This window comes from Sus scrofa, chromosome 1, assembly GCF_054392235.1.
Source record: "Sus scrofa isolate SSC_HxYL_T2T_F1_AM1 chromosome 1, Sscrofa_HxYL_maternal_Yorkshire_Landrace_v2.0, whole genome shotgun sequence".
In the NCBI taxonomy this organism is placed as follows: Eukaryota; Metazoa; Chordata; class Mammalia; order Artiodactyla; family Suidae; genus Sus; species Sus scrofa.
The window spans coordinates 89,769,372-89,793,672 of NC_139383.1; the positions used below are offsets into that span (position 1 = coordinate 89,769,372).

General features: G+C 36.3%; 1 long non-coding RNA gene across 2 annotated transcripts in view; it reads right to left on the bottom strand.

Annotated features, from left to right (window-relative positions):
* Window positions 1-204: 204 nt before the first annotated feature.
* The window catches only part of LOC146406183 (uncharacterized), a 53,610-nt gene continuing 29,513 nt past the window's right edge, over window positions 205-24,301 (bottom strand). The window contains exons 2-3 of one of the 2 annotated variants that reach the window (XR_014808023.1): window positions 4,556-4,613; window positions 205-463 (exon numbers count right to left, since the gene is read on the bottom strand). This is a non-coding gene — a long non-coding RNA (uncharacterized LOC146406183). Of the gene's footprint in view, window positions 464-1,439; window positions 4,614-24,301 lie in introns of those variants that run through there. The other variant, XR_014808024.1, reaches the window with a different exon arrangement.

Here is a 24,301-nt window from a genome sequence, read left to right on the forward strand (position 1 = left end):
TTTTATCAACTGACAAGCATAAGGGATTTCCTGGGAATACGTTTTGCAATAATTTTGCATGTCTTTCCTTGTAACAATGCCTTTGAGAGCTGGAAGTAGTAAAGCCTAAATGATTTTGAAATGTGGGTTATGGAGGAAAATATGTGATGCATTTCAAAGAAATATGTGAGTTTGAATCCATCAGAAAATTAATCCAAGCTGTAATACTGTGTGAAAATGATAAATACTCAAATATTTTATTTGTACTAGTTGAAGCCCATCCATAAATACCCTTGCATTATACTGGCTGCATAAACATTATTTTTGAACTTATTTGGTCCTTGTGACTTTTGACTAATAAAAACCAATGGAAATAATTTACTCGAGGAACAAAAAATAGCTTGTCAACTACTTCTAGCAAATAGACCTCCAGTGAAGAATGACCCCTTTGGAGTATGTGGTCTCACTCAGCCAGTTCGTAGCACTTTGCAGAAGATAAATTACAGGTTAAAAGAAAAAAAAAGAAGAAAAAAAAAAAAAACAGGTTAAAGCAGAGCTAAAAACTCACTAAGGCTTACAAGCTCAAGAAACAGCTATGCTTTTATAACCAAACTCTGTAATTGAAGGAAATATTACTAAAAATCAAATATATTTGTAGTTTATGGTCATGTATAATGCTCTCGGTATAGGGTAAATAAAGCTATATGTTGTATAAAATGCTTTTGAATACACTCTCTCAATTGGTGCTACAACAGTCTGTGAAAGAACCATTATTATATCACCATCACCACCTCCTCACAGAGAGAAAAATAAAGCTCACTGGAGGTTATTTACTCAACCAGGTCTGCAGAGCTATTAGAAGTGACTCCAGAATTCCCCTGATACAAGGTAGCTACTGAAAATTTGTTCCATGAGGGCAAATCTTTATCCCAAATTTGGCCCCATATTTCCCTCTGGCCCTCCATCTCATAAGGACCCCAAATAATATTCCATCCAGGGAAGCCTGAGTTGTCTTCTTAACTTTGCTTTCTAAGCCAGGGTACCAAAGGGCATCTGCCAGGTACCACAGCTGAGGAATAAGTCCTGGAGTAACCTCCCACTAGTGATGGAAATGTTTCAGTACTGCTCAGCACAGGATTTCTCTCGGTCTTAGGCTGTTACATGATATTTGTGCAAGGGAATCTGATTTCTTTCTTTCCAGATCATGTGAACTACTCTAGAGCAACTGATAGTCTGCTTTCTGGTACAAAATGGATTAATGATAATAAACCAAAATTGAATAAAAGTAAAATATGGTGATTTATATGACTGAAATCAAGCCAAATTTCTAAAGATTCTTACTGAATATGAATCTTTCTGCAAACATGGACCAGACCCCCCCTCTCCCCCACAAAAAATCTGGTCTAATTGATTAGGTGGCAACCTGGCCAATATCACTAAAGGGAAGACTTCAAAAGATGTTTTTTTTTTCCTTTTTAATATAAAAGCCCAGTTCTTATTGTTCCTCCAATATTTCTACAACTCAAAACTCCCCTGGCAGCAACCACAGCAGAAAGCAGTGAGCAAGTTGTGAAATCTTCCACCAGCAGGAAGCTCAGAAAAGAGTCCCTGATCAAGGGGCTCTGCAACTTTGGACAATATCAGAAACAAGGATCAGAAACCCACAGGAAAGGATGCAGGCAACAGCCCAGGGCAGCAGGTGTCAACAGACAAGGAATCAGGCCTCTAGCTAAGAAGCGTGCTTGGGGTGGAGTGGACATGGGAGAGAGGAGGCAAGAAGATCAAAGATGAAAGCAAGAAACAGGTTTCAAGATGGACCAACAATGGCCACTTTGAAGGTAACAGCAAGTTAACTTTCAGGCTGGGAAATAAAAATTGTCCTGCCTTCCGAAGAGAACTTACATCCCAGAGCCAACGGCATGTGTGTCTGAGTGCAGAGTATGTAAAGGCCCCATTTCCTCACCCATTCAGGTCATCTGGGCAGTTGCTGCTCTAACTGGAGCACCACAGGAAGCAGCCTGGGCTATGGATACCACAGGATTAAAGAGGGGACATAGTCAAGAGGCTTTCTGAAAGGAAGGGGTGAGAGAGCATTTTAGATAAAGGGAGCCCAGGAAAAAACTGTGTTTATGGGAGTTCCCTTCATGACTCAGTGGAAACCAATCTGACTAGCATCCTTGAGGATGCACGTTTGATCCCTGGCCTCACTCAGTGGGTTAAGGACCTGGAGTTGCCATGAAATGTGGTTTGTAGGTCACAGACATGGCTCAGATCTGTCATTGCTGTGGCTGTGGCATAGGCAGCTACAGCTCTGATTTGACCCCTAGCCTAGGAACTTCCTTATGCTGTGGGGACAGCCCTAAAAAAGACAAAAAGAAAAAAGGAAAAGAAATGTGTTTATGATGACTTCATTTATGGTCAGCTGAAACTGACAGTACTAATGGCCTGACTCTAGCCAGAACACGAACTGGGACTTGAACCCAAGTGCTGGGACTTGAACCCTGCCAAAACCCAGATTGGAACTTGAATCCACGTTTTAAATTAGCATTCACCCAATGTCTAAACTACTGAGGTCTAAACTTCTGCCTCCATGCAGAAGGAATTCAGCAAGAGATAAAGTGATAGGCAAGAAATAGATTTATTAGGATAGGACGCTTGTGAGAGATGCAAGTGGGCAGGCAGGGAAGGTCGGCCCCAAGGATTGTGTGGGCTACAGTTTTATCATCCAAGGGGGTTGGAAAAGCTGGCCTCTTTCTTTTTGGGAGTAGTTGTTCCTTCTTAGTATCTGGTAAGGTGTGTATTAAAATCAGCAGAAGGGTGGTCTTCAAACTCTTGCCCTTAGTCTGAATCTGAATGCAGGCCTAATCTCATCCCCCATGCAATGACCTAAGGCACTTTTTAATGCCTCCACTAGTCAAGCAAGTCTGCCTTGTGCTGATGGCTCTTTTGAGCAATTTATTAACTTACAGTGATCTCCCAATGTCCACTGGATTTCCCTCTCTATTTGTGATCCTCTACTGGGAATGCTATAACTACCTGTTCCTATTCCATCCCTATCACAGCTACAGCTTTGTGGAGTCTGAGCAGTACTTGACACCAATAAGAAGCTTGAAGAATTGAAAACATGTACAAGCCTCTGTGTCCTTGTCTTTCAAAGTAAAAGGCTGACTCAAGAGTTAATGATTGGAGGAGTTCCAACTGTGGCCCAGCAGGTTAAGGACCTGGCATTGTCTCTGTGAGGATGCAGGTTTGATCCCTAGACTCCCTGTGTGGGTTAAGTATCCAGCATTGCCACAAGATGTTTTATAGGTCACAGATACAGCCTGGAGCTCTGGAGCCAGAGCTGCTGCAGCTCTGAGTCAACCCCTGGCTCATGAACTTCCACATGCTGCAGATGTGTCCATAAAAAGAAACCAAAAAAAAAAAAAAAAGAAGGAGTTAATGATTGGGAAAGGTAAAGACATAGAAACCAACAAAGAATAGCTGTTGGGTTGAGGAACTGGTAACAATTTAGATGGTATATCTGCCAAAGCAGAATCACTGAACTCACAGTTCCCTGGAAAATAAAGATCAAGGCCTGACACGTGTTCCTAAGTTATTTTTTTACAGGAAGCAGAACCCCACCAGATGAAAACTGCTCACCACATGAACATAGACCATGGATGGGTTGTAACCAAAATGTTGATGATCTTGACCTTAATCTCAATGACCTTTCCACCAACCAATCAGAAGAGGCGATCATGAGCAGATCAGGCCCTGCTCCTTACACACTGCAGGACTCTTTACAACCCCTCTAGGAGGAGATACTCAGTCTTGAGGGCACTACCTGCTGTGGTCCCCTTTTCCCAGCAAAGCAATAAAGTTATTCATTTCGAGTTCACTCAAAACTCTGTCTTTGAGATTCAATTCAATGCTGGTGCACAGAGACTGAGTTTTGGCAACAGAATGATTAAGTTTGTGCGTGTGCCAAGGACATCCACATGTGGCCAAAAATCCTGAGAGCCAAACATTGGTGGGTGCTAGCTGGCTTTAAAAGTCCCTATCCACAACCACAAAACAAAGCAAACAAAAAAACCTACACATAAGCAAACACAGAAGTTTATATCTTTGAATTAGAAACTCTTCACTCTGATGTGTTTCAGGGCCAAACATTTGTGACCAAATCTGAAATGCAAATCACACCATGCTCTTGAGAGGCCACTGTGGGGAACTTACTGCCTAAACTAGGACAAATCATTTCCAAAAGCATTGTGAAACCTTCAAATTTGATATGAATATCACTACCATTATTACTGTCCTAGGAGCTTGGTGACAAAATAAAATATCCTGACTTCTGGCAAAGAGGTCAGAAAAGGAAAACCAGCTTCCAACATAGCAGAAAAAAATGTGGCGGTTGAGAAACAGTACTAACCAAGGAAATTTTTTATCATTTGTGCATGTGGTCAAAAGAGCCAGGAGTTTTTTTGTTTTGTTTGTTTTTTTAGCCATGGCTTTGGATCAAAATGAATATTTGAGTCTATTTCACAAATGGGTAGGACCTAAAATGTGGCCACAAGTGAAAAATCAGTCTTATTACCTGCACGAAGATAGCTCCCATTTTCCATCCACTGCAAAGTCTCCCCCAACAAGGCTGTCTGTAAGTATAAAAGCCAAAGAATGAATCAGGTGACTTCCATAAAAACAGATTAAAAAAAAACTAATATATTTGTCTACCCTTTTTATTTCCAGGGATAAGTGCTTTAAAACGCTTTCACTTCAAATGCATCCAGGACCATGTACATAAATTCCTTGAGCTTCCAAATAGAGACAAATGGTTTCCTGGAACAATTTGCGGGGCAAGTTGTTTACTGGAATTCAACTTGAGGCTCATATTTATTTCCATCTTCATGCTCCTCTGAATGACAGCTGAAAATATTATATATATGCTTGTGTGCATGTGCGTGTGTGTGTGTGCGCGTGTGCTCATAAATGAAGTACTGAAAAAGGAGAGTTTGATGCTGGAAAAAGCAGACACTGCTGAGATGTTTTCAAAATCTGTTCACAGGTACCAAAGGTTTATTGAAGGTCTTGGTTTCCTTTCCTCTGGCTAATATTTTCTATGGACAATCATGTTTTCTTGAAGACAATAAAAATCCTGAGCTCTGTTGAAGAATATGCAGAGAGGCATTTTCAGGGGAGAGGATATTTTTTAACCATTTTTATTTTATTTATTTATTTATTTATTTATTTAGGCCTTTTGGGGCCACACTTGTGGCATATGGAGGTTCCCAGGCTAGAGGTCAAATCAGAGCTGCAGCCGCCAGCCCACACCACAGCTACAGCAATGCCAGATCCGAGATATGTCTGTGACCTACACCACAGCTCATGGCAACACCAGATCCTTAACCCACCGAGCAAGGCCATGGATGGAAATTGCAACTTCATGGTTCCTAGTCATTTCCACTGTGCTACGATGGAACTCCATTTTTAAATTGAAGTATAGTTAATACACCTGTGTGTGTTAGTGATTCAGGTATATATTCTTTTTCAGATTCATCTCCATTCTATGTAGCAAACATATTTTAAATTTACACAGCAGCATGAACTGTTCAAGGTGACCCAGAATGGGGGTGGTATGTAGGAGGGAAATCCTTGCTAATTATTAGTTGAGCCTGAGTTGGTATTTTGCCTCTCATTAGAATGATGCAAGTATTTACCAACCTCCAGAAGATAGAAAACCAATACATCTGGGAGCTTTTCTTACACTAAAAACAAAATGGCAACCACTACAACATATTTAGTAACTAGTATATGCTACACTATGCTAGGCACTCAGCATTCACACTCTTAATAATTTATTCTCAAAATTACTCTGTGAGATAGGCTTTAGTATTCTCATTTTACTCATGATGTATTGAGAGATAAGCAGATGTAGCTTGTCAAGATCTTCTGAGAGAGGCAAGACTCAGAATCTTTTCTCTCAAAATCTATGGTTATTACATTATGCTCCATTTGCCTAAAAATAATTATTTCAAGAGTTAATAGCAGATGAACCTCTGCAAACATAGAAATAAGTCCAGTTTGGCGGAATGATATTTGTTAAGGAATACTGCTTTAAATTAAAGTTCTGTTTTTATTTTTTTTTTGTTAAAGTATAATTAATTTACAATGTCGGGCCAATTTCTGCTGTACAAAGTGACACAGTCATAAGTATATACCGTCTTTTTCTCATATTACCTTCTATCATGGTCTATCCCAAGAGACTGGATATAGTTCCCTGTGTTGTACAGCAGGACCTCATTGCTTATCCAATCTAAATGTAATAATTTACATCTAGATAGTAACCCAAGACTCCTTGTTCATCCCACTTCCTCCCACCTTCCCCTTGGCAACCACAAGTCCGTTCTCTATGTCTGTGAGTCTGTTTCAGTTTTATAGATAAGTTCATCTGTGCCATATTTTAAAATGACTTTCTTTTTTTAATTTTTGAAACTTTTAGAACTTTTGCAAATGAGCTTTCACTATGCCCACTCCAAAATCTAGGAGCATTAAGTTAGTGTAAGTTGAGTCACTGTGTTAAAATATGTCATTATTCCATCCTTTCATGCCTAAATAATCCTTCTAAAGTGTTGCCCAAGGATCTTAGACACATCCTGCTAACAGGCTCTGTCCAATAATGCTGTGACACCAGGAAACCATATGTAAGGTAGGAGTAGAAAAGTGGTAGGTTGATTCCAGACCTAAGAAAAGATTACCTTACTGGAAGCTCACCTGTGAAGCATCTTGTCGTATTTATAGTGACATTTGTCAAAATGAGTAACTGCTTCTACAAGTTACTGACTCAGTTGCTCAGGGAAGAGATAGCCCTCATTTACATGATGACTGCTGAATACTTAACACACTTAGTGTATAAGGGACATAACACATCTCTTCAGAGGCCCTGATTGCATCTTTAAAGGCTGGCAAAGGAAAGCAAGAGATAATGCTCCTGTCATTCCCAATGAGAGGGTAGTGCAGGGAATTTTGATTATAAAAGGAAAAACTATGTTTATTTTTAGAAAATTTATAAATTCAAAAAGGCCTACTTTGGTTCATTTCTTCATCATTATTTTGAGGACTGGACATTTCCTTAAAATCTTTATCCTTTGAATATGTATCCTTCAATTAGGATCTCTTTAACTATATCTATCATAGTTTTATTTTTTAGGTAATACTCCATTGTGAGGATTTTAACCCTTCATTAAATATAAAACATCTATGATATTACACCATGCTTGTTAACATAACTGACTTAATCTTTCCCTTGTTATTATGCATTATTTCCAATTTTTCACTATTACAAATAAAATGATAATAAGCATTTTCATATCTTTTTTGTTACATCCCTGATTATTTACTTAGAACAGGTTCTGAGGGCCGTAGAAATGAAAGTTATACATCAATGGGTATATTATTTAAGTCTTGACACATATTGACAAATTGCTTTCCTAAAAAGCTGTACCCAGTTATATTTATGAATTGCCATTTCATGTAACCCTTATCAAATCAGGAACTTTTAAAGCTAAGTTTTCCCAAGAGGTAAAGCATTCCTGGAATAAATAAGTTTTTATATACAGTGTTCATTAGCTTCATGAATGAAAAAGTCACAGATAATTACAACATTACTCAACTCAAAGGCAGGTTTGTCTCTGTGCAATATTTTCCAGTAGAATGCCTACCTTATTGTTAAATGCTCAATAAGTATTTGTTAAATGCAATGAATGAATGATAACCAAATTCTGTTGAACTTGGATGTGCCAGCTAATGTGTGTTTTACAAAGGAATTTAACTAATATGTACATCATTGGATTGTCACAAGTAGTGGGGAGATGCTATGACTGCAATTTTAGAGATGAGAAAAATGATGGTTCTGGAATTTGCTTAAAGTCATAGTAGTAAATGATAATACCAAACCTGTCCCCCAGGGCTCACTGGTTTCCAGTGATTTTCTCTAAGCTGCAATAAAGGGAGACAAGCCAAAGGGATTCATGTATGCCAGGAACACTTAGTGCCCCACACCAATGAAATGAAAGTTAAATCATTGCCCAACATATTGAGTTTTCTAGAAAGCACTTCTGGATAATGAGATACTTCCTTCACCAAGTGTGACGCTCCCTTTTAAAGAAATAGCACATGTTTTACAAACTTAGATTTATGTTTGTAAGAAGTGACATGAGTATTAAACTTAGGTCCTCCATTCTTCATGGAAATAGCAATGGTTATTATAATATTATTGAGATAGTAAAAAAGAATCTTTATCATCTGCTGAGGACCAAGGAATAAATACCACGTCATTAAAGTCTGCCAAGCACTGTATAAGTTAAGTGTTAACTCTCCATCTTCCATGGAAAGATTAAGTTATCGATCCTGAATCATACATCAGTGTTTCCTACAGGCTAGGGGGCGCCAATATCACCCAGAGGGCCTGTTGGAAAATAGATTGCTCTGAGTTTTAGCTTCTGCCTGAGTATTTCTGATTTAGGAAGTCTGGGCTGAGGCCAGAGAATGTGTGTGATTTGGATTCATTGGTGATGCTTCGGGTCTGCTGGTGATGCTGTGGGTCCAGAATGCCTCATGGAGACCCACTGACTTTCCCCCAATAAATGGCAGAGTGAGGGACTGAACTTTGCCTGACTTCAAAAGTCATGCAACATGCATTATTCTAAGTAGACTGTAAGGACTTTGAATTAAAATGTTCTCCATCTTAATTTGGTCTTTGAAACTTTTGTATAAATTAATAATGGAATAGTTAAGAAATTCACATTGGAACTTTAAGAAATAAACAGAATTAACCCTCAATGAGAATTAAATAAGCCACCACATATTTGCGTTAGCTCTCCTATTTCATGCAACAATATTTTAAAGCTAAAAGTAATCTGAGACTTCATTTGGTTGAATTCTTTCATTTTATAGATGACTGAGTTGAAGTCCAGAAAGTTTACGTTCTTAAGATGCTTCAGTGCTCCTTCTGCCCTACAGGTCAAATACTACTTCAAGGAAGTTTAATTTCTTCCCTCCACCACCACTCTGTAGAGTTTACTACCTCCTTCTCTGCTGCCATTACTTCTCATCTTGATACAAGTGCAAACAGTAGAAATCTTTCAGTCATTATTACTGCTCATGTTTTAACTAACTGGCTTATATTTTTGTCTCTTCTTCTGGACTAGAATCACCTCAAAACCAAGTATTGCATTTACCTACCCTCTGTAGCCACACAGAAAATACTTTTTGAATTAAATAAAGTGGAATGGGATTTCATTTCACTTTATTTTTCTCCTTACTGCTGTAGCCATTTTCCCCACTCTTTAGTAAATAATGTTCCCCTTTTAAAGTGTTAATTAAAAGGTCATTAGATAATTTTATAGTGATCAAGTATTAATGAATAATAATTAAAATAACCAATGAATAGTAATAACGATAATCCATAATTAAAATTAATATTATTAATTTAACTAATATATGCCTTTAAATAATTTAAAAGCATAATTTTTATGATAATGGTTCTCCATGATATTGAAGGCATCAAAAAGTATTTTACAGGAGTTCCCATTGTAGCTCAGTGGTTAACGAATATGACTAGAAACCATGAGGTTGCCAGTTCAATCCCTGGTCTTACTCAGTGGGTTAAGGGTACAGCATTGCAGTGAGCTGTGGTGTAGGTTGCAGATGTGGCTTGGATCTAGCATTGGTGTGGCTCTGGCACAGGCTAGTAGCTATAGCTCCGATTAGAGCTCTAGCCTGGGAACCTTCATATGCCACAGGTGCAGCCCTAGAACAGACAAAAATAAAATAAAAAAGAAAAGGATTTTACATACATACAATATGTGTATGTACATATCATTAAAGACTTCCTTGCATCTTCTCTTTCAAATTTGTCACCTCCCACTTTCTCAGGGAACATTTTTAAAATTCAATCCATTTTATTATGGAAAGAATACAGATTATTTGGAGAAAATACAGTGACAGAGTAGATAATAGGCATAACCTGAAACTCTTAATAATGCTCCTTTACTCCTTTTGTCCAATTCAAAAGAAATAATGACTTAGATCATACAGACTAGACAAAGGGGCTGCACCCAACTACTGCAGCGAAACCGGCAGAAAAGAAAACCCTGAAGACACTTCTGTTCAAATTAATGCAAAAGCTAATTTTATAGCACACAGCATGATGAAGGAATGGCTAAATCGCAGGCCTCTGACATTTCTGACATTTTTGTCTAATACGCAGTTATAATACCCTTTTCTTAAAAATGTCTGGACCAGAGGAATTTTACAATCCACATGTTCAGTGCTGTCCTAGCATTGGTGTTAAGATATATAACCCCATCCCTAAGAAAAGCAGTGCTTTTCAGTAGTAATAACAAGGCAGCAATAGTAATGATAATAACAGCAACCCTTGAAAGTATGCTTCTCACATGCCAAGCACTTTGCAAACATTTTCTAAATCCAGTCTCGGAAAAAAATCATGAAAGGTAGACATAAGCACAACCATGTTACAAAGGCAAAAAGAAGCTCAGAGAATCGAGATGACCCATGCGTGGTCACAGAACTGGGTGTGAGTCTAAACCCTGATTCTAAACCATGCTATTATTTAAACTGTTACTTGTTCCACTAGAAGTATAAACAGACATCTCTACTTCAGTGGAAAGCGGATACATTTTCCAAGATTGATATTTTTAAGAAATTAATTCTTTCCTTGAACCTCTGTGATAGATGAAGAGTTGTTATTTTCCATCCAGTAGAAAACTAAATCAGAAGTTCCAGTTGTGGCTCAGCAAGTTAAGAACTTTACTAGTATCCATGAGGAGGCAGGTTAGATCCTTGAGTTAAGGATCCAACCTTGCTGAAAGCCGAGGTGTAGGTCACAGACATGGTTTGGATCTGGAGTTGCCGTGGTTGTGGCGACGCCAGATGCTGAAGCTCTGATTGGACCTCTAGATTGAGAACTTCCATGTGTAACAGGTGTGGTCCCTAAAAAAACAAAAAACCTGAAGTTCTCGTCATGGCACAGGAGAAATGAACCCAACTAGGACCATGAGGTTGTGTGTTTGATCTCTGGCCTCGCTCAGTGGCTTAAGGATCCAATGTTTCTGTGAGCTGTGGTGTAACTTAAAGACGTGGATAGGATCTGGCGTTGCTGTGGCTCTGGTGTAGGCTGGCAGCTACAGCTCCAATTCAGCCCCTAGCCTGGGAACATTCATATGCTGTTGTTGCAGCCCTAAAAAGACAAAAAAAAAAAAGACAAAAAAAAAAAAAAAAAAAAAAAAACCTAAATCAGAGTATTTCTGGGTATGTGGTGCCTCCCTAAAATTTAAACAAAATTTAAATAAACCAAATAAAGATGTGGGCAAGCTGAGAGGTCCAACCAAAAACCAGGAGAGAGAGTGTGTATATATGTGTGGTGTGTGTATGTCTGTGCGTCTGTGTGTGTGAATGTGTGTGAATATGAATAGATTCTAGAAAAATAAATCTTTTTAAAAATCAAGAAAAAAAAAAAGGTTTTTCTGCAGTACAACCTAATTGCCATTCTGAGAAAACAAAATAACCCTCTAAGACAGGCTCCCCTACCTTTGTTGTTTGTTTGTTTTGTTTATGGCCAGGCCCATGGCCTGTGAATGTTCTGGGGCCGGGGATTGAAACCACACCACAGCTGAGACCCAAGCTATAGCAGTGACAAGGCCAGGTCCTTACCAAGACCAGCTGTACTTGCTTGTTGTTTTATTATTTCTAGGTTAAAAGACAGATGATGAGAAGTGAAAGAGGTACACTTCCCTTGAAGTTACTGCAGAGGCTCCACTGAAAAAATGAGAGCTCTTGGCTATGCCAAAGACTGAAATATGGGTCTCAGAACTCACAGGTGGGCAGCTGCAGGATACCATCAATGCCCACACAGCCAGAGAGTGAGAGGATCCCACAGCAATACACTCTGACCTAGATTCTGTGCCAAATGTCTCTTGCTCAGGGTCGATAGAGAAATCACAGTGCAGAGTCAGCCTCTTGCTAACATGTGCCAAAGAACACCTCTTAACTGAAGATGGGATTAAGAACTCTCAGAGAAACTTCAGCCAGGAGCCTGAAGTGCCTTGACTTGCTGGTTGTCAGGCTGCCATCACATAGGACATAATCCCAGGCTACGTGAGCCAAGATTCTGGAGAATTCTGCCCATGGACATCCATCCTAAATGACTGTCAAGATTTGTTCAACCATTTCTAAACTGGGCGTCTGCATCATTTTTACTTGTTTTCATTGGTTGTATTAAATATTGACTAGATAAAAAATAAGATGCATGTGAATTCCTTAGTGATGCATGTGTACAACAAAGTCAATCAATTACACATATACCTGTATCCACATGTTTGTAAATACATTCCTTGTCAGACTCTTTTCGCATATAGGTTATTACACAGTGTTGAATAGTTTACCCTGTACTAGACAGTAGGCCCTTGTTACCTATTTTATATTTAGTAGTGTACACCTGAAACTAACACAACTTTAAGTCAACTATTCTCCTATGAAATTTACAAAAAAAAAAAAGTTTCACCACCCAATGCACTTAAAACTAAACAATAGCAACAACAGAAAAAAAATAGAATATTTAGCAACCACATAGGAATTTGACAAGTATATTTTGATTTTTAAAATATGAAAAGAAAAAGAAAGGTGATGTAAATACTTGTGTACCCACTACCAAGTTTTACAGAAAGGGTGGTACCCTTCCATGGGAGGGTTGTCTTAACCCAACCTCATCATTGTTATCTCTGCTCAGAGGTCAGTACAGTCTTCGCAGTGCATCACTGCCTTGCTCTTCTTTAAAGTTTTACCCCACATGTGCTACAGCCCTAAGAAAATATTGTTAGTTTACATTGTATAGTCATGCTCTGTATTTTCCTACTGCTTGCAGTTTTTTTCCTTTTTTTAGGGTCGCATCTGTGGCATATGGAGATTCCCAGGTTAGGGGTCCTATTGGAGCTACAGCTGCCAGCCGACACGACAGCCACAGCAACACAGTATCTGAGCCACATCTGTGACCTACACCACAGCCCAGGCAATGCCAGCTCCTTAACCCACTGAGCGAGGCCAGGAATCGAACCCACAACCTCATGGTTACTAGTCATATTCTTTTCCACTATGCCACAAAGGGAACTCCCATTACTTGCATTTTTTAATATAATTTTATCCACATAGCATTTTAGTGTTTAACAGAATACTGGCAATAGTCCAACATTCTAGTTTTAAATTCAATAATTAGATCAGCCTTTGTATTTAGGAAAAGCGTATAATGTTCTAAGAAAAAACAAATTTATTTGGAGTGTAAGAAAGTTTTATTGTGACAGTAATCCTTATGCATTAACTTCCAATAAACTAATGAATTATAGCTATCTTTACCAAAATTCACTGCAATTGTGTGATTACTCGGCAATGGAACTTCAAGAGCTTTGTGAGAGAAACAAAGCAAGCATCCTCTGAAGTTTTTCCAGAGATAAGGTCAGTGCTTCCCTAATGTTTGTTCCTCCTGAGAATCAGTTCTCCTGTTATTTTAATTGTTATAACTCTGCAGTGTTTACGATTTTCTAGTATCCCAATATGTGAGTGTACCCCCATTTCTTCACTCATTATCCTGAGGATGGACTTCTGAGCTGCCTCCAGTTTTACACCCTGAACTTTCTGGGCTGTGTGTCCTGAAGCAAGTGAAAGAGTTTCCCAGCTTCCTCCTAAACTTCCCCACATAGAGGATGCCTTCAGAATCCATCTCTCATCACATCCTCACCGTAAAGTTACAAGCCCATGCAAAATGTTATCTCCTCACGGTTTAGCTTCCGTCTCCGTGATTACTAAGGAAGCTAAGCACATGTTCCTGTGTTTATGAGCCATTCATTCATGTTTCCTCTCTTCTTCTGTGAAATTCTATTCATGTATTTGATCCATATTTCTATTGTATTATTTTGTTGTTGTTTAATCTGTTTAGCTGAACTATAACACTTTGTTGGGTTTGTGTACTGCAAATATATTTTCCCTTTTGTGGGTTATATTTCTCTTTGTTTTAAAGCATTTACTGATAAACATAGGCTCTTAATTTTATTTAGTGAAATGTATCTATTATTTCCTTTATGATTTGTGTGTTGTGCCCTGTTTAAGAAATTTTTTGATATACTGGGTGTTATAAATATATATTTTCATACTGTCTCATAAAAGTTTTATAATTTTTCCCTTCACATATGCCTTTAAACTTTCATATGTTTTCCAGTTGTTTCAACATATAAGTTTTAAAAAATCCGTTCTTTACTTTCACTTAGCTGTTGTGCTAGCTTTGAACAAAATTAACTTTCCATATACATGTAGAAATTCCATATGTTATGAGATTGCAACCAATCACACTGGTCTTTTCATCTGTCACTGCATCAGTACCACGTTATCTAATTTAGTATCAGTTTTGATTTCATTCTTCCTTATAGCTGAATAATATTTCATTATATATATAATGAAAAAATATATTATGTGTATATGGTATGTGTGTGTATACACACATATACCACAATATTTCTAAGCATTAATCCATTGATAAACAGTTTGTTTGCATCTCTTAACTATTGTAAATAATGTTGCAATGAACATGGTGGTGTATCCATTTATTTTTTGAATTAGTTTTTTCGTTTTATTTGCATTAATAGTCAGAAATAGAACTGCTGGATTATATCCAGTTATATTTTTAATTTTCTGTGGACCCTCCATACTGGTTTCCATAGTGGGTGCACCAGTTTACATACCCGCATGCAGTGCATGAGTTCCCTTTTCTCCACATACTCACTGGCACTTGTTATCTCTTGTCTTTTTTATAACAGACATTCTAAGAGTTAAGAGGTAATATCTCACTATTATGATCTGCATCTCCTTGATGATTACTAATGTCGAGAATTTTCTCACATGCCGATTGGCCATCTGTAGGTCATCTTTGGAAAAATGTCTGTTCAGATCCTCTATTTTATAATTGGATTGTTTATTTTTTGCCTTCTAGTTTTATGAGTTCTTTATATATTTTGGATATTAACCCTTTATCAAAAATATGATTTATAAAAATTTTCTCCCACTTAGAAGGTTGCCTTTTTATTTTCTTGTTAGTTTCCTCTGCTGTTCAGGTTTTGAGTTTGATATAGTCCCACTCATTGATTTTTGCTTTTGTTGCCTTTGCTTTTGATGTCAAATCAAAAAAAAAAAAATTCGAAACCAAAACTAATATCAGGGAAATTTCCACCTATGTTTTCTTATACGACTAATGTGTTCAAGTCTTAAATTCACGTCTTTTATCCATTTTGAGTTAATTTTTGCGAATGAGGTAGCATAGCAGTCCAGTTTAATTCTTTTGCATATAGCCATTTTTTCCCAACACCAAGTATTAAAAACACTATCTTCATTATACAATCTTCATTCCTTTGTTATAAATTAATTTACCATATATGAGTGGGTTTATTTCCAGGCTCTCTATTCTGTTCCATTGATTTATGTGTTCATTTTTATGCCAATAGCATACTGTTTCAATTACTATAGTTTTGTAATCTAATTTGAAATCAAGAAGTTTGATGCCTTGGTCTTCCACAAGATTGCTTCAGTTATTTAGGGTCTTTTATAGTTCAATACAAATTTTAGGATTGTTTTTTCTTTCAATGAAAAATGTCATTGGAAGTTTGATAGGGGGTGCATTGAATTTGTAGGTTCTTTGGGTAATTATGAACATTTAAAAAATATTAATGCTTCCAAAGCATGAGCTTGGAATATCATTCCATTTATTTGTCTCATCTTTAATTTCTTTCATCATTGTCTTTGAGTTTTTAGTGTACAAGTCTTTTACCTCCTTGGTTAAATTTATTCCTAGGTATTTGATGATAGTTTTATTTATTCCTTTCCCAATGTTAATTCCTTCATTTGCATTTTTTGTGTTTTTGTTTCTTGGTTTTCTTTTTTATGGGGTTTTGTTTCCTTACTAAAATAACTTGGACTTCAAGTATAATATTGAATGGAAGTGGAGATGGTTGACAACATGTTTTATTCCCAACCTTAAAAAGAATCCTTTTAATCTTTTACTATTAAGTGCAATGCTTCTCATAGCTTTTCTATAGTTATTTTTTATTGCATTGATGATATTTATTTGATTGCTAAAGTACTTAGAGATTGTATCATAAATGCATATTGAATTTTGGTGAGTTCCTTTCTGGCCTCTCATTATTGAGACTTTAATCTGCTAATGTGGTGAATTAAATTATTTATAATGTCAAGCCAACTGTGCAGTACTGTTATAAGCCCAAATTAGTCATGATGTGCCATCTTTTTATGTTGTAATCAGTCAGTTAATGTTTTTAGAATTTTTGCATGCATGCTCATAAATGACATTGGCCTGTAATTTTCCTTTCTTGTACTGGCCTAGTTGGGCTTCACAAGAAAATGCTAGTCTCATAAAATGTATTGCACACATTCCATATTTGTCTGTATTCTGCATTGTTTTGCAGTTTTGCAATATGGTAATAATTTTTTTATTGCTTTGTTTTGTTTTGTTTTTAATTTTTTTTTAGGAAAAAAAAATTCACAGGTTATGCGTCAAATCAGAGATACAGCTGCCAGACTATATCACAACCACAGCAATGTGGAATCTGAGCTGCATCTGCAAACTACACCACAGCACACAGCAGTGCCAGATCCTTAACCCACTGAGCAAGCCCAGGGATTGAACCCACATCTTCATGGATCCTAGTCAGGTTCATTATCATTGAGCCATGACAGGAACTCTGGTAATAATTTGTTTATTGCATGTGGGTAGAAATCACAGGTAAGAACTCTTTAGTCCTGATAGTTCCAATGAGGAGATATTTTTAATTATTCTTTAATTTCTTCTGTACCTATATCACTATTAAGGCTTTCTGGTTTTCCTTGAGTCATTTTTGTTAGATAAGTTTTTTTCTAGAAATTCCTTCTTCTCTCATCAAAACCTTCAGGTTTATTTACATAAAGTTATTAATATTATACTATTTTTTAAATATCTGTAACTTTTGTAATTGTTTCTTTTTTATTCCTAACATTGCTTATTTGAGCTTTTATACTTTTTTCATGATCAATGTTGACAGAAATTCATTAATTTTAGTAGTCTTTCCAAGTGAAAGTTTTGACTTTGTTGATCTACTCTATTAAATGTTTGTTTTCTACTACATTCATTACTCTATTTATTATCTTCATCATTTCTTTCCTCCTACATTCTTTGTGTTTATTGTTCTTTTCCATATTAAGTTAGCCACCCAGCTCATTCATTTTGAGACTCCCCCCTTTTATAATACATATATGAAAATATTAATTTACCCAGATCTCCCAAATTTAAATATGCAGTAAATTATTGTAATTCAGCTCAAGATATTTTTTATATTGATTATTGTTTAAATTTTTTTCTTTACTTGTATGTTATTTAGGAATGTGTTTCTAAATTTACAAAAAAATAAAGGATTTTTCTAATTATCTTTTATACTCATATCTATGTAATCATTATGTTTAAAGTTAACAACCTTATAGTCAGAAAATGAAGTGGATGTGAAATCTACCCTTGGTAAATTGCTCTATGAGCCACTGTATTTTATATCCAAGAATATTCCTTGTGTACTCAGAAAGATATGTATTTTGCAGTTCTATTTCAAACTTACCAATTCCTACTTTGATTAAAAACTATATATCATCATCAATACATTCATGTACGTATTCTGTCAATCATTAAAAGATGTTCATTTAAGGAGTTCCCATTGTGGCTGGGTTAGTTAAGAACACAACAAGTATCCATGAGGATGTGGGTTTGATCCCTGGCCTTTCTCAGTGGGCTAAGGATCCAATGATGCTGCAAGCTGTGGTGTAGTTCACAAATGCAACATGGATCTGGTGTTGCTGTGGCTATGGAGTAGGCTTCAGCTGAAGTTCTGATTAGACTCCTAGCCCCAGGAACTCTATGTTCCACAGGTGCAGCCATTAAAAAAAATGTGTTTTAAAATCTCCCACAATAGGATTGATTTGTTTAATTTCTTTGTCCTTGGTCAGTTCTGGCTTTACATAGTTTTCAGGCTGGTATTACGTATGTAGAAGTTTTAGATTATTGTATCTTCTTGGTTACTTGAGTTTTTATCAATATGAAATGGACTTTTTATTCCTAGTAATACTTCTTAGTTTAAATTCTATTTTGACTGAAGATAAAATAGCAGTTTCAGGTTTATTAGTTTTGGTATTTATTTATCCTTTACGGCTGCACATGGAAGTTCCCAGGCTAAGAGTTGAATCGGAGCTGCAACTGCTGGTCTACACCACAGCCACAGCAACACTGGATGCCTAACCCACTGAGCAGGGGCCAAGGATCAAACCCACAACCTCATGGGTACTAGTTGGGTTCATTACCACTAAGCTACAATGTGAACTCTAACATTGGTGTTTATTAGTATTGTTCCAGGACATAATTTGATATTCAAACTATCTGCTTCCTAATATTCCAGATGGATCACTAATAAATTCTATGTATCAGGACTTTGGTTTTTTAGTCTTAAAATCTTTTACTCTTAACTCCTAACTAATCTAGTTACTTTACTGTAATTGTTAATATATGCTATCACCCACTTATTTTTTAATTATTCATCTTCCATATATTTTTTATTTATAAAATAATATTTTTACTTCTTCTTTTTCTTCAACTAATTAGAAAGTAATATACTCTATTTCTATTGTGTGTGTGCTTACCGAGAAAAATAGAAAATGTGTTAACATACCTATTTAACTTATTCAAACATAAATTTTATTAATTTCTTTACCTTAGTATTCATAATACAATTTTAAAAACTCTTAGAAATTTTAGAAACTAAACATTTGAAATACCAATAAGCAGAATTACTTTCTTATGCTTTCCTCAGAGGAGAGTGAGAGAGACAAAGGAGAGTGAGAGACACAAAGGAGAGTGAGAGAGACAAAGGATAATGAGAGAGACAAAGGAAAAGAAATAAAAGAAGAATTTCATTTAACTTATAGGAGAACTGCAACCCATTTTTTCTTTTTTTGCAGTCTGTAACTACTGGACTTTACAAAACAGATTCATTTTCTAAAGAAGCATTTGAGGGACTAGAATTTCCATCATTTCTAAGATTGAGTTATATCCAGCTCCCAAGGCATGAGGCTTAGTGGAAAACTGCAGGCTGTGTAGAAAAGCTGCAGAGCTAGTAGCAGACACTGTCATTGTCATTGTACCAGTATTTACATTAAGGTCATAATACTAGTTTTCAAATAATAGGACCTATAAGGAAACAAAGATTTGGCATGCTTAAATTATAGGTATATGGCAGAGCTATAGCCTCAACACAGACTTCAACTAAAATTGGGACTTTGTACACCACTTTACAACTACCTATACATATATATGGAAACAATAAACCTGAATTATTGCTAATCTACTCTGACCTATTACCCAGGACTAATAAAGCACAATCACATTCATAAAAATTAAAAAGTTTTTTTATGAGTATACAAAAAATCATAATGCTCATCTACTTTTAGAATCCTAAATATTCAAAGGCTAGATTTTCATTATTTTACACTTAAAACTCAGTTGAAGAATTCTCCACTCAATTAATTACCAGCTGTAGAGTTATTTCATTCCTAATGTCTCCTTATATTCATTGATACTTTGAATACTATTCAGCAAGAACAGAACAATGGCTTAAGAGGTTGGATCCTTCTAAATCATCCTGAATTTAGTAAAGGTAATTATTTTCTTGTCATTTGGGGGGAGCATGTCTTCATCAAATTTGGAATATATTAGAAAAAACTATAACACAGAGGAAATATTAAAGAAACAAGTGATTTACTGGAAGAGTAAATTTCTGACTTCATTTTTTATGATGGATGAGACTTGAAAATTCCATCCAGGTGTTTTCCTCTATTGCTGATCAAAATGAAAAAGTAGAGAGTCAGGGAAAGAGTTTATGAAAGCAGTAAAATCCTACTTGAAATATTTATTTCAGATATACTTATCACATTAGCATCAAGGTGCCCATACTAATGTTAAAATTAAAAAGGAGATGAACTTTCCTCTCCTTGGGGTCAGATCAGGTTTATAAGATCATTTTGAAAGAGCAGGAAATGTCTGTATTTTAGAAGATAACATACAGACCTTTTACAGGTAGATAAAAACATAATACTAGGAAATATTCTAAGCTTAGACCTAAATACTATATTTAGTCATTTCATTCTGATCAAAAAAATCTAAAGCACCCATTGAGTGTCAGGTGGTAAATATAAGAAAGCTCACACAAGGACCTACTGGGAACTATTTTCAATATCTTCTAATAACCTATCATGGAAAATAATCTGAAAAGACCATATATATTATATATTGTATATATAACTGAATCACTTTGCTGTTCATCTGAAACTCACACAACACTGTAAATCAACTATACTTCAATAATTTAAAAAACTTCATATACCTAATTTAATTTAATTCTTAACATAATCTTATGTAGTAGGGATTATTATAAGCATCTCAACAGACTTTAAAATATAAGGCACAAAGAGGCAGCTGTGGTGTAGGTCACAGTTGCAGCTCACATTCAATCTCTGGCCTGAGAACTTCCATATGTCACAGATGCAGCAGTAATATAATAAAAAATAAAATAAATAAAATGTAAGCCACAGAGAAGTGAAACAAATTGATTAAGGTCATAGCTTGGACCTAAAGTCTTCCAATTATGTCCTTATCTCTCTCCTGATGAAACACAATGTTTGAGGGTCTTGAAGAGTTTCCTTTCAATCTCCCTGGTTATATCATCCAAACTTGGCTTACAAAATAAGAGGATACAGAGCAGAAAAATTTTAACTGTTTCAGACTAACCTATGTTTTGCAAGCTGGCTTCAGTAATTCTGTGTCAAAACAATGGTTTAAACTTCTCAGCCATTTTTTTCCTTATGTAATTTTAAAAAGATAGTAACTCGTTTTATAAAGCTATGGTGAATATTCAACCATAGTTATGGTTAAATTAGTGGACATAACAGAAAAAGATATTTTCCATGGTTGGGAGCTTCTATTAAGACTTGAGAAAAATCAGGAGTGAGATTTTTAATTTACCTGACCATACTAAAAAGGATGTCACCACAATTTCTGGACGCAGTATTGGGTGAAGATTAATATTGGCTTTTGTGTAGATTTGAGGTATATGAAAGCAGAATTAGGAGAAGGAAGGAATTCATAAAAGCAAGCAATACGTTAAAGAAAACCAGAGCCATGTGGAAGTTAAAACAACAGAAGGAGATTTTGTGCCAGGGCTATTGCAACATGGGGAAAGAGACGTCAGTATATAACTTGACTCTAGCACAAATACAGCATGGACAAGTGGAGATTTATAGACAAAGAGTAGAGTAGGGGTCAGTGAATAGAAAATTATTAAGAGGAAACATCAAAGACTAGGGAAATTCTGGCTAAAGTGACTTAACAGGATGCTTGCTGAAGGCAGGTAAGGGTGATCAGACACCAAGTGTAAGGAATAGGAACTTGTCCAGCTATCAAGGGTATGGCCCATGCTAAACTGACCAAGAAAGCTTTTTGCTAATACTGGGTGGTGCAAGGACAAGAACAAAGAACAATGAAGTTCAAAGGCTGAAGCTGAGTAAACAATAAGAGACTGACTAACGTCTGGTCAAGGAAGACATCTCGTCAATGTCTTAGGATGGAGGTTCCCAGGCTAAGGGTCCAATTGGAGCTGTAGCTGCATGGCCTACACCACAGCCACAGCAACACCGGATCCTTGACCCACTGAGTGGGGCCAGGGATTGAACCTGCATCCTCATGGTTGCTAGTCGTGTTGGTTAACAGCTAAGCCACGACAGGAACTCTGCTTGGGATTTTCTTTATAGGCAAATTTAAATTCTTTTAAATTGCAAATTTGATTATTTTAATAAGCACAGCATTATGAGGCTTTGCTATTCCTTCTTATAATTAGTTTTTGTAAGTTTTTTTTTTTTTGTAGGTCATCCATTTCATCAAAATACATTATCACTGAGTTTGTTCACATTATCCTCTTATCATTTTACTGTGTGTAGGATCATTTTATTGTGTACAACATATTTTTTAGCATTCCTAATGGTTATTCATGTGTTTTTTATTTTTTCTGATCAGATCTCACCAAGAATTTATTAATTATAGTTGGTGCTCTCTATCATTTATGTTTATCTATCCATAACTTCTAAAACTTTCTTTTCTCTTTGGGTTTAATTTGATATACTTTCCTAATTCTTGACATAACTGATGCAATGATTTTTCTCCAGCTCTTAAAAATTGCTAATATATGCATTTCAAGGCTAAACATTTCCAAGTACATATTTACTGGTATCCTACAAATTTTACATAATGTAGTTTTATTATTTTTCAGATCAAAGTATTTCTAATTCCCACTGTGTTTTTTCTTTGGTCCATGGGTTATGTATACTACATGTAGGTCTTATATCAAAGCATATTGTGATATTACAGATATCTTTTTGCTATTAACTTCTAACATAAGTGATTTATGGTAAAACATCATATTCTGGGTGACTTCAGTCTTTTCAGATGTGTTGAAAGTTGCTTTATGGCCCAACACATGATCAATTATTGTAGCTCTTCCACGTGTACCTATAAAGAATGCATTTTCTGCAGTTTGAGAGAAGCTTTGTTATAGATATGTTTATTAAGTCAGGGCTGCTAGTGGTATTGTTCCCGTCTTCTCTACCCAACCACTATGCTTTTGCCTGTGACACTGCTGAGGGCTCCAAACTTAGCCCACTCATACAGAGTTGACAAATGTGTTCCTGTTGATGAGGGAGTTGGGGGAGCAAACTCAGGTTCACCAGAGCCACTTGTTCTCCATCCTGGCCCCATAATTGTTCCCTCTCTTATTAGCACCCTGACATTTACCAGTAGATTTTGTCTGTGTGTGTGTCCAAATGTTTAGGCTAAATTTTGTGTGGTATTTATTTGGTTTTTTTTATTGTTATTTCCCCAATACAATTTTTTTCTACTGTACTGCATGGTGACCCAGTTACACATACATGTACACATTCGATTTTCACACATGATCATGCTCCATCATAAATGACTAGACATAGTTCCCAGTGCTACACAGCAGGATCTCATCGCTAATCCATTCCAAAGGCAATAGTCCACATCTATTAACCCCAAGCTCCCATTCCATACCACTCCCTACCCCTCCCCCTTGGCAACCACAAGTCTATTCTCAAGTCAATGATTTTCTTTTCTGAGGAAAGGTTCATTTGTACAGTATATTAGATTCCAGATATAAGTGAATATCATATAGTGTTTGTCTTTCTGACTTAATTCACTCAGGATGAGAGTCTCTAGTTCCATCCATGTTGCTGCAAATGGCATTATTTGGTTCTTTTTTATGGCTGAGTAGTATTCCATTGAGTATATATACTACATCTTCCTAAGCCAATCATCTGTTGATGGACATTTGGGTTGTTTCCATGTCTTGGCTATTGTGAATAGTGCTGCAATGAACATGTGGGTGCATGTGTCATTTTTAAGGAGAGTTTTGTCTGGATATATGCCTAAGAGTGGGATTGCAGGGTCATATGTTTGTTCCATGAATAGATTTCTAAGGTACCTCCATGTTGATCTCCATAGTGGTTGTACCAGCTTACATTTATACCAACAGTGCAGGAGGGTTCCCTTTTCTCCACACCCCCTCAAGCATTTGTTATTTGTGGACTTATTAATGATGGCCATTCTAACTGGTGTGAGGTGGTATCTCATGGTAGTTTTGATTTGCATTTCTCTAATAATCAGGGATGTTGAGCATTTTTTAATGTGCTTGTTGGCCATCTATACATCTTCCTTGGAAAAATGTCTATTCAGGTCTTTTGCCCATTTTTCAATTGGGTTGTTGGCTTTTGTTTTGCTGTTGAGTTGTATAAGTTGCTTGTATATTTTAGAGATTAAGCCCTCATCAGGTGAATCATTTGACATTATTTTCTCCCATTCTGTATGTTGTCTTTTTCTTTTCTTTTTGGTTTCCTTTGCTGTGCAAAAGCTTGCCAGTTTTATTAGGTCCCATTGGTTTATTTTTGCTTTTATTTCTGTTGCTTTGGGAGACTGACCTGAGCAAACATTTGTAAGGTTGATGTCAGAGAATATTTTGCCTCTGTCCTCCTCCAGGAGTTTGATGGTGTCATGTCTTATATTTATGTCTTTCAGCCATTTTGAGTTTATTTTTGTGCATGGTGTGAGGGTGTGTTCTAGTTCCATTGATTTGCA